The following is a 16,053-nucleotide window of genomic DNA, read 5'->3' on the forward strand; positions in this document are numbered from 1 at the left end:
TAAGCTACAGATCTGAATTTATTCAAATTACTGATGTGCAATTTGCTTTTAAAGTGCTTCAACATTTTCACTTGAAAAATGTGACAGCCTCCTGTCAGATCTTCTATTCTCCACCAGCTCTGACCAAGCTCAGTTTGATGGCAAAAACAGCGTAGAATCGTAGAATCTGTCTTTCACAAAAAAAAAAAAAAAAAAAAAAAAGCCTTCAAGCTCACTGAAGAAAGGTCAGTGTAACCAATAGTGCTCTGTTGCACCAGGTCTTTCTAGACCTCACCCTGTACCTACTGAAGTCAATGAGGGCTTTATTGCTGGTTTTGTGGGAACAGGTTCCAGCCATCTGTCTCTTTGCCAGCCAGCTTTCAAAGTCCCCTTCTGCAGTACTTCATTGAAGTCAATAACTTAATTTAATAAACTCAGACTACAAAATAAATACTTCTGGCACAAGTGCTGCATGCTAAGGGTTTAGGTATTTTATAGTACCTCAAGTACTTCTATAGTATTTCTACCCTGTAACAGCCTAAGCCTAGAAAGTTTCTAAATTAAAACTATGAGAATGTAACTAATACTATACCATAAGGATTTAAAAGAGAAAAGACTTTGGCAATCTTACTGTCATTGCCTTATGGGAGGTTGTGATGTGTAAGGGGATTGTGTGATGTAATGGATGAAGCAAGCCCTGGGAGCCAGCTGAGCCTTGGAGTTGCTGTGTAATTTTGGACCAGTATCTTGACCTTCTTTTGCATCACTCAAACCATCTGGAAAATTAGAGGCAACAGAATGAAATCTGGACAGTAGTACCTTGAGAAAGGTAAGATGCAGAAACATGTAATAAAAGTTTTGTTCAGCACTGTAATATGTGCTACACATGCAAACAAAAATTCTGTATATACAGAGTCCAGTATAAATTTATCAGATTTATAAATACATTCCTTTGTTTCCCCCCCCATTTTTTTCAGTAGAGATCTTCTTGCAAGCACTCAAAATCTACAGATAATAAAGTACAGTCCATACTCAATTGTTAATTAATTTAAGACCTTCTTTTTACATTTTTATTAATTTTAATGTAGCTGGTTAGTGGGCAAAAGACATGATTTATATATAGGCTGCATTTAGCTCATCACAAGGGTCTTAAATTGTCTGCTTTAACACTAAGGTCCTGCAGTGAAGGAGACCTAGAAAACTAGTTTTTCCTCTCCCGTCTTTATGTCTGCTCCTATTAATCTTGTGTTGACCACAGTCTGGACAGGAGAGGGGAGATTCATTCTCTTTATACCACAGGTACTGCTCAGGTAATTAAGGCTCTCCAGAGTGATTCAACCTGGGAGGTATAAATGTTTTCAACCTAAAATGGGCACTGAATCCAGTTCTTCATATTTCCTTGACAAACCTGTATCTCTTTGGGCACTTTGTCCCTATTCTGATTTTAATGTGGCTAATGTCATTTGCACACCAGTAATCGGCTTTGTCTATCTTCTCTAAGGTGGCTCAGGAGTGCTCCAAAACTTGTGTCAGCTCACCTTCATTTCCCTGCCAGGCTGAGCACAGAGCTGAGGCTGCCCAACAATCTCATCTGCCTCTACAGCAGAAATCAGCTGCAGCAGCTCTTCCAGAGACATTCAGCACTTGGCCACAGCTGACCTGATCTGGTCTTGGTGATGATCCTGCTTCAAGCAGGATGGAGTAGGTGACCTTCTGGTGTCCCTTCAACTAGCATTTCTAAGCTCCCCTTGTCCTGCCTGATCAGTGGTGCAAAATCAGCCTTGGCATGATGGTATCATCTTTGAGAACAGGCAAGAGTCAGGCCTTAGGTGCCCTGTTAACTCGTTTAAGAGATTGGCTTGGTCACTCAGAGATCTTCAGACATTCACTTTGATTTTCATTTGCTCAACTCTTCTGTGTGAGCAGCTCTGGATCTGGGTCTTACTCCTAGCTCCTTTCTAAGTGCCTTTGATCCAAATTATGAAACAGAGGTAAACGGGAGATGATGGAACATATTTATAAAATGAATTGTGGATATTATAAAATATATTTTTAAACCAAAATGATGGTTTAATTTAATAAGCTTTTCTTTCTGTGAACTATTCCTGAGCTGCTGCCAATGCAAGAGGAGCAGCTTGACAGCATTTTTGTTCTTTTCATTAAAACTCTTTCATTTATCACATATCCAGCAGTAGAATATTAGAGCTGAAATCTACCTTTACCAGGTCAACAGAATTTGATTTAAAGTCTTTATGTAGCTACTCACAACTATATACTTTTAAAATAAATAAATAAAAATACAAATAAAAATAAATTACAGCATACAAATATGTCAGAGTGACTGGAAATAACTGAAATAATATATGAGGTTATCAGTAATGTCACTTGTACGTGTGTGATATCAAAAAAGAAAAAAGTAATTACAAGGCAGAACTTAAATAAATAATACTACTGTACTGGGAAATCACTGCCCTTATATTCTACTGAAATCTAAAGAGAAGATTAACATCTTTATTCCCCGATGACATTTTAAGAACCAGCCCACAAACAAGCTGGAGATCCCTGACAGATTAAAGTTGCTAAGAATTATCAAGACTAAAATAAATTTATAGACATGAAATGGTAAGCACATGCATGTGGTTGACTTTAGATGCTTGTTTTCATGCACTTCTAGCATAACTGCTCTTATGTCCATGAAGATACTGTAGATATTCACAAGATCATGACTTCATTGTTGCCATTTAAAACCTTCATAAACAATTAGCAAATCTACCTTTAGATAATGAGGTGATGAAATGTGTTTTGCATCTAGCTGTTCTCTGGACCAACTTTGTACTGGAACTTTCACAATGCAAATGAATATTTAATTAAAAAATAATCTTATTAAAACTTTGAATATACTTCCGGACAAAAATTTTTTTTACACTATGCTATGAGTTACTCTCCAACTTGGATTGCTAATGGTAGAATGCTGGAATTCAAGAGAAGTAGTAGAAAGTAGTGTCCCAAGCTAAAATTAATTTTTAAACAGGTTGTATCTGTCTTGGATGCAGACCTTATCAGACCTGTCCAAACACTGCAGTGCACTACTTCAGTTATGGAATGAGCCAAGAAGACAAATTCTACCAAAGAATAAAAATTTGGCTATTCATGGAGAGTTGACTTTGGGATTGAGTTACCTTTACAAATAAAAGTGTGTATTTCAAACTCTGCTAGCACATACAGAATTGGTCGGTAATTATGCATCCCCTGACAAGGTTATACATCTTCAGACATATAACAGTATGGTTAACCTATTTCAGGGCAAACAACAAATACATTAAGCATGCTTATTTAAAACTATTTGCTTATCGTTAGTGACAGTCTAATCATACCATCATTTAATCTAACAGAATAATAGAAAAACCCGTGGCAGGTTGGTAAAATGTAACAGCAAAAGCTCAGCAAGAGATTTTCTCTGTAGTTTGATTACAATAGCTTATTGACCCAGCATAAAAAACACTGGAGAGAATGGATAACATTCATTCTACTCACTTTTCATTTAGCACAAGACCATTTTGCCTATTGTTTCCTCAATATCTTATGTACTCTAGTCTGCAGTGTTCCTGACCATGAGACTTCTCAAATAATTTAGGAACAAACTAGATCCTACTAGTAAAATGTTCTCTTTCCTATGTATTTGTATTTGTCAGAAATATCATTCTTCTCTTGTTAACAAGAAGTGAAAAAATATAAAAATTAACTATGCTCTTCTTCACAGGGCTTTTTATTAAATGCAGTGGAAACAAGATTTTTTTAAGTTCTTACTGAAATTCAACTTTTGTTATGGACACGTTTGTTAAAATTTAGATAGTTTCATTTGCAATTTTTGAGCCTATGTCTCATCTAAAAAATCATAATATTTTTGAGCCCTTTATCTCATATTTCTATCATTGATTAGAAGTAGTTACTCTAATGTTAGCAATGAAATCTGTTATTCATAGGCATTTCTCCAAATGAAGGTGTAACAAGCATATTGTTTTCAATAGAGCTATTAAAAAAATAATAAAAAATATGTGTTTTTGCAAGTTAAATCATGGATAAAGAAAATCATTATAAATACAAATATGTCAACAGTCACAGGCTAACCAGACCTGCCCTTGACTGACTGACTGAAAGCTGTTCTGCTTTGGTAAATATTAAGAGTAGAATTTGAAAAACACTAATTAATGTGCACAGCCCTTATTGATGCTCAGAAGGACATGACTTTCAAGGTCACTTAGCCATTTTTAATTATTTCATCCTTAGTCTTTAACAGGAGACTCACGTCACCACAGTATTCAAGAATAAATGATGTGCCTTATATAAGAAATTACCCTAATGACTGAAGATCAAAAAAATCAAAATCCATTGTGTTTAACTATTTAATACCTCTCATCAGATGTGTCTTCAGCAGTGACTTGCCTGGCATTGGGATAGAGGATCCAAACATTGCTTGGATGCTGTTCCTTGCATAGCTGGGGAGAAAGAAGAGCACAGTGAATAAAAAACAGCTAATCTTCTGCTGACTTCAGAGTGTTTGGGCCTGGGCAAAAAGTGAACCATCGCTATGAAGAATATCATAAATAAGATATGATTTAACTATACAGAAAATAACATATATAATGCTTTAGTAATAACAACAGACTGAATGACTGTGCATAGGAGAAGTACTTTTGTTATGATCAGCAGCGGAGTGAAAATGAGTGTCCCAGAATGGATTCCTTTTCTGCTTGTTACTGGATGTAAAAAGCACTACTTGTCCTTCTCTGGGGAACAGTAGACTGTTTGTTTGTTTTTAAGGGAAAAAGCCATAAGACAATAAAGGGGAATCATACAATCTGCCAGCAGTGCACACAGCGAAAGCTGGACACGTACATCACATAATGCTTTGTAAGCTGACAACTGATACAGATAAATGCCATCAGACCATACCTCTGTCCTCCCACTGCTCGTCTTACTCTTGCCTAAAAAAAACCTGCACACTGGTTATGAGAATCATAGAGATTCCTGTCCTGATGCAGTGGAGAGTCAGTCACAGTGGAGAGTCAGTCACTGTGCTATGGCAAGGATTTCATGAAGGATAAAGATCTTCATCATAATTAGCATAAGAATAAAAATAAGTTCTGTGAGTAGCAGGAGTTTTTTTGAGGCTAGAGACATTGAAATATTGCTTCATCAATACGATATAAGCATGGAAACATAGTAACAGCTCTTGTTGAAATGAACTGCCCTGTGCCTTGTCTTAAAAACAGGATTCAAGACCTATTTCCAGCTTTGCCACTAGCAGCCACCGTGACCCAGGGTGTCACCCACATCCCCTGCATCTTGGTTCTCAGCTATGAAAAATGGGTTAATAACAACTATCTCACAAGGAAGTTGTGAGCTTGCATTTTTCAGTTAGATTGGGGACGGTGAGGAAGTGCAGTGAGGTAATTGATTGATACTGGCTAAGTGGTTGGAATGCAAATATCAAATAGTCTTATTTTATTCAGACTTTTTTATCTTTAATTTCCCATTTACAAAGCAATGAGCATGTGGTGATTTTCTTAGTTATGAAAGGCATTTTTTAAGGAAGTTTACAAGAAGTAACACATATCAAATGGTCTGAAAAGGGTGGATGTATTTTGCTTTTTTTAGATCAACTGTTTGCAGCTTTTACCACTGAATTTTCAGAGGTGGGAAAAAAAAAAAAAAGACATACAAATGTTTCTTTGGCTTTTTCAAAACATTTGAAAGAGTATAGCTTAATCGTCTTCTCCTCATATTAAACAGCCTGATCAGTTCTGTTGGCTTTCATTCATTTCTTAATCTTGTGCTTTCATCAGTTTTAGTTTTTCACCTTCTCTTTTATCTCTTTGCCTCTAAGTGCACACACACGTCTCTCACTTCCCCTCTCCCTCTGGAGATATTAAACACATTGCCTCAGTCCTCTGTGCTCAAGGGCTTAAGAGCTCAAGGTCAAAGTCTTGCAATGCCCATGACTTGCTATATGTTTCGCAATTCCTCGTGTCCCTGGAAATGGTAGCACTGTATGTTGATGTGGAATGCCACAAGCTGCAATCACAAAAGCTTTTTCAAAATGAACCAATGACATGCCAAAACACACTAAGGATGGGACAGGAGTCCCATTAGCAGCAGCATGCCACCAATGCTGGAGTTTGTGACCCCCATATTCACAACAACTTTTATTTTAATTTGTTTTCTATTCTGTTGAACAGTCTTAAAAGTGACCTGGCTGGTGCTTCAGCTCACAGGTATGGTTCTTATTAAAACAAATACAGGAATTATTGTTTTCATTAGTGACTTATTGATTCATACACTCCTCCTGGATAGACATTGTGCAGTCAGGATTGCATTCAAACAACAGGAATAAGTTGTGGATCAGGTTCAATATCTTTTGATGTACTGTCTTGCTTTCTGAAGGATATAGCATTTCTTTTTGATGAGGTAGGACAAAATTGTAAGGGTTTAACCCAGACACCTTTATAGCACTAGTAACATAAAAGATCATTTTAAATGCCACGCTCTTTGTGACCCTGATTCAAAGACATAGTAAAAAACCTATCCGCTGTAATTACATGCATCACCACACTGAAATGTATTGAGTCTTCATCAACGTTTGTGATTTCCATTGTATTTTCAAGCTCCAAAAATCTGAAGGTCTAACAATAGTTGCACAAGTATTTTGCTTTTGGTTTTAGATTGTGATGTTGATTTTGTTAAATGGAAGTCCTTCTGAGACAGTTGTGTTCCTGCTCTAATAAGCTCTGCAGTTGCTTGTTTCCATCAAACAGCTTTCTCTGTGCTGGTGGAATTGAGCTTTCTTCCAGTTCAGGAGCACTGCCACAGACAGAGACTGGTTAAAAGTAGTTCTGACATGCATGAAATTCTGACTCTTCCACATGTCACTAATCATCTTATTTGGTCTTTAAGATGAAGGGTCATTGTACAATGTTGTTCCAGAAGGCTTCAAAGCCCCTGATCAAGAAATATGAATCCATCACAGTGTGTAATTGGGTGTGAAGTGTCATCCTCCCACAACAGACACTGTATCAATATCAGAAAGGATGTACTTTCATTTAAATAGTCATCATATCAAGATCTTTTTGGTAACACAGCTTTTACAAACTGAGAATGTGGAAGATAATTTGACAAAGCTGCTCAGAGAGGGTAAGATCAACCTTTGAATGCATTGCACAAACTTTCATAGTACGGCAAGTCTTCTCCATTACTAAAATAGATACTCTTATGCTCACAGTGTTGAGTAGCCAAGTACTCACCAAATCAAAGCCACTACATATCAGTCACTACAAGTTACTAACCTGCCAGTTTTCAGAAAAATTTTGGTGAAAGTCTATCTACTGTTCATCCCATTATGGTGGGCAAAGGAATATTTGAATTGCCCGGCTGCCAGGGAATAGAGCACTGTCACAACAGGGAGCGGGAGTTGGGTTCATTCAGCTGGGAGGGGATGATGCTCAGCTGCAGGATATGATCACTTGGGAGGGGAGCCCTGCTTGTTTTCAGAGAAGCTCTCAAATTCTTTCTGCTATATAGATTCTAATTAATGTTTTGATCTTAGGCATGTTCTAAAGGTTCAGATGATTTCGTCATACTGAGCTCCCTCTTTTATGTGCTGTTCTGCTGCTGTATCCACAGCTAATGAAGACAAAGAGTATGTAAGTACCCCATATTATTCCCACTCTTTATTCCTTTTCTTTGTCCATCTCTGCCTGTGAGATTTGCAGAGGATGGAGTGCATTTCTGAAGTGCTCAGAAAACATCACTTTTGGAGGTAGTGCCACCACAAATAAAATAGACTAGGAATGGAACAGAGATTATTTCCAAAACCAGCCCAATATACTTTATTGTCTCCCATTAGTCAATATGAAGAAATCATATGTACAGATGACTTCAGAGACTGGAACATAAACCTTCTAAACCAAGTGTGTTTATAAATATTTGAAGTTGCATTCAGTTGGTCTGCATCTTTTTAAATATATCTTGAACTCTTTTTTTAAAACAAACCAGGTCGAATATGGTTAGAGATCATTCTATATTTTTCTCTTTATTTTTTTTGACAAAATATTATCACACAAGCTATGGCAGTGTATGGCAAGTTTTATTTAATAGAGTTTTACAACAGATTTGCTGACAGGCTCTTAGTGCAGCACTAGCCAACAGAACTACAATAAAGAGCTTTATCTGGGATTAAAGCTTCTGGATTTACTCATTAATTGGATTAATGAACTGTAATTCATCATGCATGTCAATCCTGCTTTAGTCTAACTCCTTCTTCCACCCTCTCTGTAACATTCATCCAAGGAAGACCTCTGTTCCAGGAAAGTTCAAGAACAATGTTAAGACTTCCATGAATTCACATTCATTTTAAATCTCTAATGTGAACAAAATTCCCTTTATTATTTCCCTGCAAGACTCTATAACTTATCTTTACATAATATTTAGTGTATTTCAGGTATTTCTAAAATCTCTCATTTCAGAACTCAGGTGTAATGTTGATCTCAGTGTTTTGTTGTTGTTGTTTGTTTGTTTTTGTTGTTGTTGTTTTGTTTTTGAGATTTTAAGGCTGTAGAACTGTCTTCACCTGGTTTTTGCATTTAAAAATTCAAAATACTGAAAGTGTTTAGCTGAGGTTTCATTTTATTTTAATTTAATTTTGTGACATTTAGTAATTTCTATTAAAATACTTATTCAATTATAGTGAAAAGGAGACTCAATCTAAAACTTCTGGTAGTTTATGATTAAAAATCTTCTTTGGAAAACACATTTTTTTTCCTTACATGCTGATAAATGATCTAAAATATTAAAATGTCTTTTTTAGCTTTTTTATTTCAGATAAACTATTTCATTTGCACCTTCAAAGGATATGTTTTTATTGAATATACCGAATATGCACTGCTCCAGTGATGGCACTCTGAAACAGTAACATTAGCCCTGCTCAGCTGTCAAAAGCTGAAAAACAGATTCTGCAGATATCACTCCTCTGGAGTTGTTAATAAATTGCCTCAGAGCCTGGTTACAGAAGAATACGTGCATGGCAGGAAGTCAGAATTTGAAATGAAAATGTTTCTGAAGTTTGGAAGTTACCTAATCACACATCTTCCCGTTTGCTCTGTGTGTGTCGAAGCCCCTTTGCCTGAAGCTCGGAAGGGTAAGGAGCTCTCTGCTTTCATATCTTGGTGGAGAGAAAGAATCGTTTCATCTGCATATCCCAGTGATTCTCAATTTTCAGCAGACAGAAGTTCCTGAGGGAAAGGAGCTATCTACTCCCATTTATTTGTAAGAGTAGAAGTCAAACATGGTCACAGAGACGGTTTAATGTATATATACTTTCTATACAGAGCATTTGCAGTGAAACGGTAGGACTTGCCCTGCCTGAAAGAAGTGCAGAATAGACTGAAGAGTGGAGCAAAAAAGAGCTTCTGCTATTTCATATCAAGGAGCTTTTCCTCTGCTCCTGGCCCCTCTCTGTTGGCAGGAGGATGCTTTGATGGGAGGCGGTGAAAGCCTATGCCTCGCTGAGATGCATTGTACAGCCTTTCTGCGGGAGGATGGAGGAGCTGGGCCCACTTGGAGAGACCGTGCAGCTCAGCTGCAGGATGTGATCACATTTTTATAGCTGGATCTCACCTGGAGAGAGGGCCTAGCTCAAAAAATGGACTGGAAGACAGACCAGGCTGATTTCACACAAATTCTGGTAGTATAATATTCCCCAGCACTGAAGCAGGGATGTAGGTTAACAGAGGAAGAAGGAGGGGGAAATGATACCCAAAGTGGCATTTTTCCACATGCTGTTTGCTTGGGCTGGGAGAATTGAGTTAATTAGATACTGATAGTGTTTCTGTGAGTGAATACATTGCTTAACATTAAGAGAAGTAACTTTTATAAGGGAAGGTAATATCTCTTATTAAAACAACTAATATAATTAGAAAGCCGGTAGGTTTTCAGGTCAGAGTCCTTTAGTCCATCTGACAAGAAGAGCCAAAATTATGTCTAATGAAGATCAGAGCCAACAGCTCATAATTCAGTTTATTACTTTAATCACTTTGTGGCAGAGAAGTGGGCTGGCACCTCAGAGAATCAGGCGGCAGGGTCTGGTGCCTTAGTTTAGGAATAGGAAAATTCTCAGTGCTGTAGGAAGGACAAGAGGAAGATCATGGTGTACTGTAAAACAAGAACTTTTAAAGATTTGTTTAAACCAATTGACTTCTAAGCTTTTACTTATTGGCTTATCTTTTGAAGGTATTTATATGGGTGTCCAATGAGCACCCTCTCTGAGAGATTAAAGATGGAGCATATCTTTAGAGGAGATGTTCTTCCACTGAAAAAGTAGGAATATGCATATGGCATTGCTGTATTCCTAACGGACACGATTGTTTTTGCAACCAGAAATATCCCTTGTTTTGAACACAAACTAAGGATGGAATTTATATCACTGCAATTTACTGTCTTATACAAAATAGCCACCACCAATGTTCCTTCAATCAGTTACAGCAAATGCACTCCTTCAGAGAAGTGTTCATGTCTCCACTGGGGGGTCTGATTTTGGATTATCTGGATGCATTTGATAGTAAACTCTTCTAATACATTAACTGTTCAGGTCAGCTACAGCACGTTACACAGGGACAACGCCTCAGGGAAGCCCCAGATGGGGACAGGAACAACAGAAGTTACCCAACCTACTGTATCTTGGTACTTCTGATAGCTTTTAAGATCAGTTGAATCAGCTTTTGCAGGTGGGGAAACAGAGGGCAGCAAGTTTTAACCAGGTACCTTACCTTTTCAGCAATACTAAGTTTAGTGCAATTATTTCACTGTTTGTAAGCAGAACTTAGCAAAATACCATTAATCCCAGGGATTCATAAAGGATGCCCAAGCCAAAATGTTTTTTTTTTTTTTTTTTAAAGAGGTCCACTTGCTGTTTGAATCTGGACATTGCTGTTAACAGTATCTAGCAGAAGGATTTCAAAAGATTAAAACTAAAGGCAAAGAGACATGGAAATAGTTTGAAATAAAAATGATGTGGTTTGTTTGTTTGTTTTGTTTGGTGGTGGTGGTTTGTTTTTTTATACTAGGATAAAATAAATTGGACTGCAGATGTGGAGCATCCATTTGATCCTTCTGCTTTCAAGAATCATGGTGGAAAGGTACCACTGCTCAGAAGTTTCTTTACATGGGTAGAAGGCAGAAATGATCGCAGGGAACCAATATGATCTCTTATATACAAGAAACTGATCTTTTAATATGGACTGGAGACTTTTTGTCTATTTTTCTTCATCCCAGAGAGAAATTCCTGAGATGGTAACCCACAAATGTTCCCATGCCATGGACAATGAAGGCAAAGGAGAATGCCCAGGGATCCTGTGAAAACCAGCTTCTTTCTGTGCAGGTTACAAAGCCCCTCTTTTTCAGCAAAACACAAGAATCACTGCTAACTTCTGATAGTTAGCTGCAAATGAACTCAGATGCATGTCCAGCTTAGGTTGCACATATAGCCTAACATGCAAATTGCAATCAGTATGTTTTTATAGCTGTAACTATAATCTTGATTTCCTTGTTTGAAGAGCAGAATACTACATCAAATATATATGTAGTTTGCTCTAATTTATCCAGTGTGTAGGGTATTAGACATACAGATTTATGCCATCAGTTATGCCAGCTTCCTCATGACAAGAGCCAACATTGATTTCATGCTAAGGTGAAGCATTGCGTGGGCTGCAGTCAGGATGTATATGTCTGAGCTACTGAAGGCCCACAGACATTAAAAGCTGTCTATGGCTACTGATAACAGTATCAGACAACCTCATTTACGAGCTGCCTGTTGGAGTCTGCAGCCTCCAGGTTCTGTCTCTGATACCATCCACGCCAGCAGCAACTTGGTGTGTGTCCATGAAGCAGCTGATGCAAAACTTCAGTTACCCAAGGCAAAACTGTCTATGTTGACTCCAAAATCTGAGCAATTTGCATGGAGTTTAACACACAGAATCTCCAGGCTGTGGAATGTGACAATGAGCAAACACTCTGTAGAAACACTACTTCATGCATTAATGTGCCAGCAGGGGTGAGTGTGTTAAATGGAATGTATATTCCAGGGAGAACTATCGTTAGGAGAAAACCAAGGTGGCACACCTCAAGGCTTTAACCCTAGTGCTGGCACATCTCCACCCCATTTTTAAGTGTTCTCTCTTCTGAAATCTTCATACAACCCAAGCACAGATTTTCTTACATCGAGATAAAACTTATTCTCAGAAATTTGTCTTGTCCTTTAATCAAAATAGTCTTTTGGGGCTTTTTTTTAATACTACAACATATAAGCAATACATTCTGCATCTATTGCAACTGTGTTGTTGCTCATCAAACCAGGTCTGCATTGATATCATTCTGCTCCTGTACCACCTTTACTCTGAATTTTGTTCTGTACTTTACACAGCCCTTGTTCTCCATTTTATGTGTTACTTCCACATAAAATAGGAAATGACAACACTTTACTCATATTTTAGGATGTATATTGAGATTGAAAATTGCTTTACTGAAAAATCTCACATCTTCCAATGTTGTAGAGATTTTCTTCAACATAGCTGGCACTGATTCAAATTGAACATTTTTAGATGGCAGCCACAAAAACCATCACAGTCTTCTGTTCAGTGTAAAACTCAATGCTTGAACCCCAGGAAATTATCATTTAAAATATCAGTACTGGCTATAATGAAAACTGAATTTTCAAGTAGTCTACGCTGCAACTTAAAAAGGGATTTTTCTAGAGTTTTGAGAACACCATGTATGGGCAGGGGGGAACATAATTATATATATATAAATGAATGTGCAGGAGTATAAATTATATTGCATTATTATGTTATTAACACTTGATGAGTAGATTACCCTACCAGGAAAAAAATCAGATTTTTTTCTACCTAGCAAATAAAATCAGATTTTATTTGCTAGGTTTATATATATATATGTATATATATATTTGCATTTGTGCTTCTGCACAAATGCAAATATATATATACATATATATATATAAACCTAGCAAATAAAATCTGATTTTCTAATACTGCACAAGATAAATTATGATATGTAGTTTTACAAAAAGGTGAATGCCAAAATATTAAAGAAAAAGTTTATTACAGATAATTGCTTGCTCTGTTTATGCTGTTTCTGTAGAACTTGGATAAGCAATTTAGGTTAGGGAGATTTATAACTGTTTTCATGAAGATGTATGAAACTAAAAAATTGCAAGCCTTTTTAATCCACCTATAAATCATTTTATACATTTAATTTCTTCTGTATAAATTTTATGGGTTCATATATAAAATACAAGTTAAAATTGCTACATGCTTTCAGATGAACCAGCTATTGCATTTCTTTTCACCTTTTCATTATTACTGTAGGTATTCTCTTCAAGTAGAATACATAAAATTTCCCATAGGTTACTTAATATTAAATATTTAATGACTGTTATAATTCTGCATTTAAAAATATTTTCATAGGGATGTCAGTGGTGGTTGCTGCATATGTTCCTTCTCAATAGGACTACTAGCAGTATGTTCATTATTTTGGAAGTCGCAGTAACAGTGAGCTAGCACAGGACAAAAACTCTCCAAGGATGACCACAGGGCAATTGCCAAAGCCACCTGAGGCAGTAAAACCCAAGCAGTGCTAAGACTCAATGCTTTTGGGCAGAGATAAAGCCTTCTAGTAGAAACCCCAAACTATTTTCTGGGTATAGTCCCATACCAAGGCTGGATGATCCCTGCCATCGAGGAACACTCTGGAGACCAGGGGATGTTGGAGCCACTGCTCGAAGACTCCTCTTTAGATCCATTAACTCCTTTGGCACGACATGGTAAAATCACTCTTTTGTTAGTGAAACTCCCTGGATTTATTGGCAAGCAAGTGGCCAGCACTGAGGCTCTTTCTTCTCCCTGCCCTTGGTAGCTCATGCTGTCATGGTCTCCTCTCTCCTTGTCATACCCAGCTGCAGCTGGAGTAGGGCCAGACGTACTTCTGTGAAGCTTATGGAGGTTTTGCTGTAATTTCACAGGAAAAAGGACCTTAAATTGTGAAATGCCCTAAGGAGTTTTCTGAAACCAGCTAGGTTTCAGCGTGACTGTGTCAATTCTATGGCAACGACATGATGTTGTTCACTTCTAATTGTTTTGACTGCTTATTCATCCAAGTGGATTATTATGCATATTTGTGCTCCACAAGAACTGATTTCTGAAAAAAAAAAAAAAAAAAATATACTGGCAAGGGAAATAGATTTAAAATGTCCTTTTAACATTACTTTCTCTAGGTAGACCAAATGCATATGGAAAAAAGTTAGATGATCTTTTGTGTTTTCATTTTATGTAACAATAGGAAAAAAATCTGACTTCAGAAATGGGGAGATCTGATTATTGAGGTGTCTTTTGAAGCATAACTAGAATTTTTTTTAAAAGACACAAAGGGAAGCTAAGGTGTCAATTCTCCCCCAACTGCTCTATAGAAGTTATCCGAAGAGACACTTTCCGAAGAGAAACTTGCAGTTAAGGCAAATTTAGCATAATTTCTAAGCATGAAAACAAGCAGAGAATTTTTTTTCATTCTTTGGACAGAACTCTTGTTTTCACTCAACAAGGGTACAGTTTTATCTGACTGAAAAACACTGATACCGTGACTACAAGCACAGACCTAAGGAAAGCAGCATGAGTTGCCCCTTGCCCCTTGACTTCAAGCTGAAGTTACATAAAGTGTCTATGCATATTCTTCACATTTTACTTTCTCATAAATTTGGTTTTCTTAGTTACGTTACCTGGTCTTTCCCCATGCTCCTTTTGGATTTTCCTTCTCTTTTTACTGTGTGCATCCACATGATTGTGGTGGTCATGGGGTCTGTAGACTATACAAACCTGATAATGCAAGATATTCCCCATTTCTGTGAAGGAGCTCTCCAGGTCCCCCCTTGCTTGCTCCAGGACATAATATTGGCTCTAACTGGTCCACCTGGATTCCTATTTCCTTTCATCCTCCACTGAACTCAGAATCCTTGTGGGTTATGTAAAGATTTTTCAAAAGACTTTACAAGGTTATTGCCACTAAAGTGCTTATATCTCAGAGGACCGAGGAAAAGAAATATGCAGTTTATTCCACAGAAATTTATGTAATCTTCTTGGAGAGGGGATCCTTCAGACTTTGCATTTAGGTATCTGGGACAGCTACCGTGATGATATGCAGCCATTATCAATCCACTGCAACCTGCTTTAAATACGGCAAGGCTTCAATTATAAATTACTTACTTGTTTCTATATTGTATTAAAGGGTAGTTAAGAAGTTCAAAGCCATTTCATTACTACTGCAAAATTTATCTGTGGGGACATTAGAATAAAAAGTACTTATTTGCTTTGTGGCTTAAATTGCACCATTGTGGGGTATCAGCTTGCATTTTAAAGCAGTAAATTCACAAAATTACATTATGTTTATAGTTGTCATCAAAATATAAAAAGGAACATTAATCTTCTCAAATTTAATTTTGCTTGGGTTTTAATTCTATTGCTTATTACCAGAGGGATTTATAGAATTTTCTCTTAATATCTCTGACTTCACAAAGTTTATGTTTGAAAAAATAATATGTTATAGCACTGAAGTAATTTTCTAGCTGATAGTTTTAATATTGCCCTCTTATTCTCTAATAATTTACATACAAGTATTATGGTACTCCATATTCGTACCAGTTCAATAGAAATTTTATGCCTGCAATATTTCAGCCCTCAGCTGAAACACAATGCTGGGACTGTCTCTGAGTGGGGAAGAGGTTTCAGTTTCTCAGGTACAGCACCATCTTCTCACAGTTTTGCTCTGATCAGAGGTGGAACCAGACACCCTACTGAGAACTGATGCTCTGCTATTTCTTTTAGCTGATGAGTTCTTTATTATTCCTTTTTCCAGCAAACTTTACCTTTCCATCTCTTTCTGGTACTAAATCTCTTAGTACATGGGCCGGGTGTTGCTGAGGTTTCACACATCCCTACCTGCCTCTCAGATGCATGAATG

Source organism: Aythya fuligula, chromosome 6, assembly GCF_009819795.1.
Source record: "Aythya fuligula isolate bAytFul2 chromosome 6, bAytFul2.pri, whole genome shotgun sequence".
In the NCBI taxonomy this organism is placed as follows: domain Eukaryota; kingdom Metazoa; phylum Chordata; class Aves; order Anseriformes; family Anatidae; genus Aythya; species Aythya fuligula.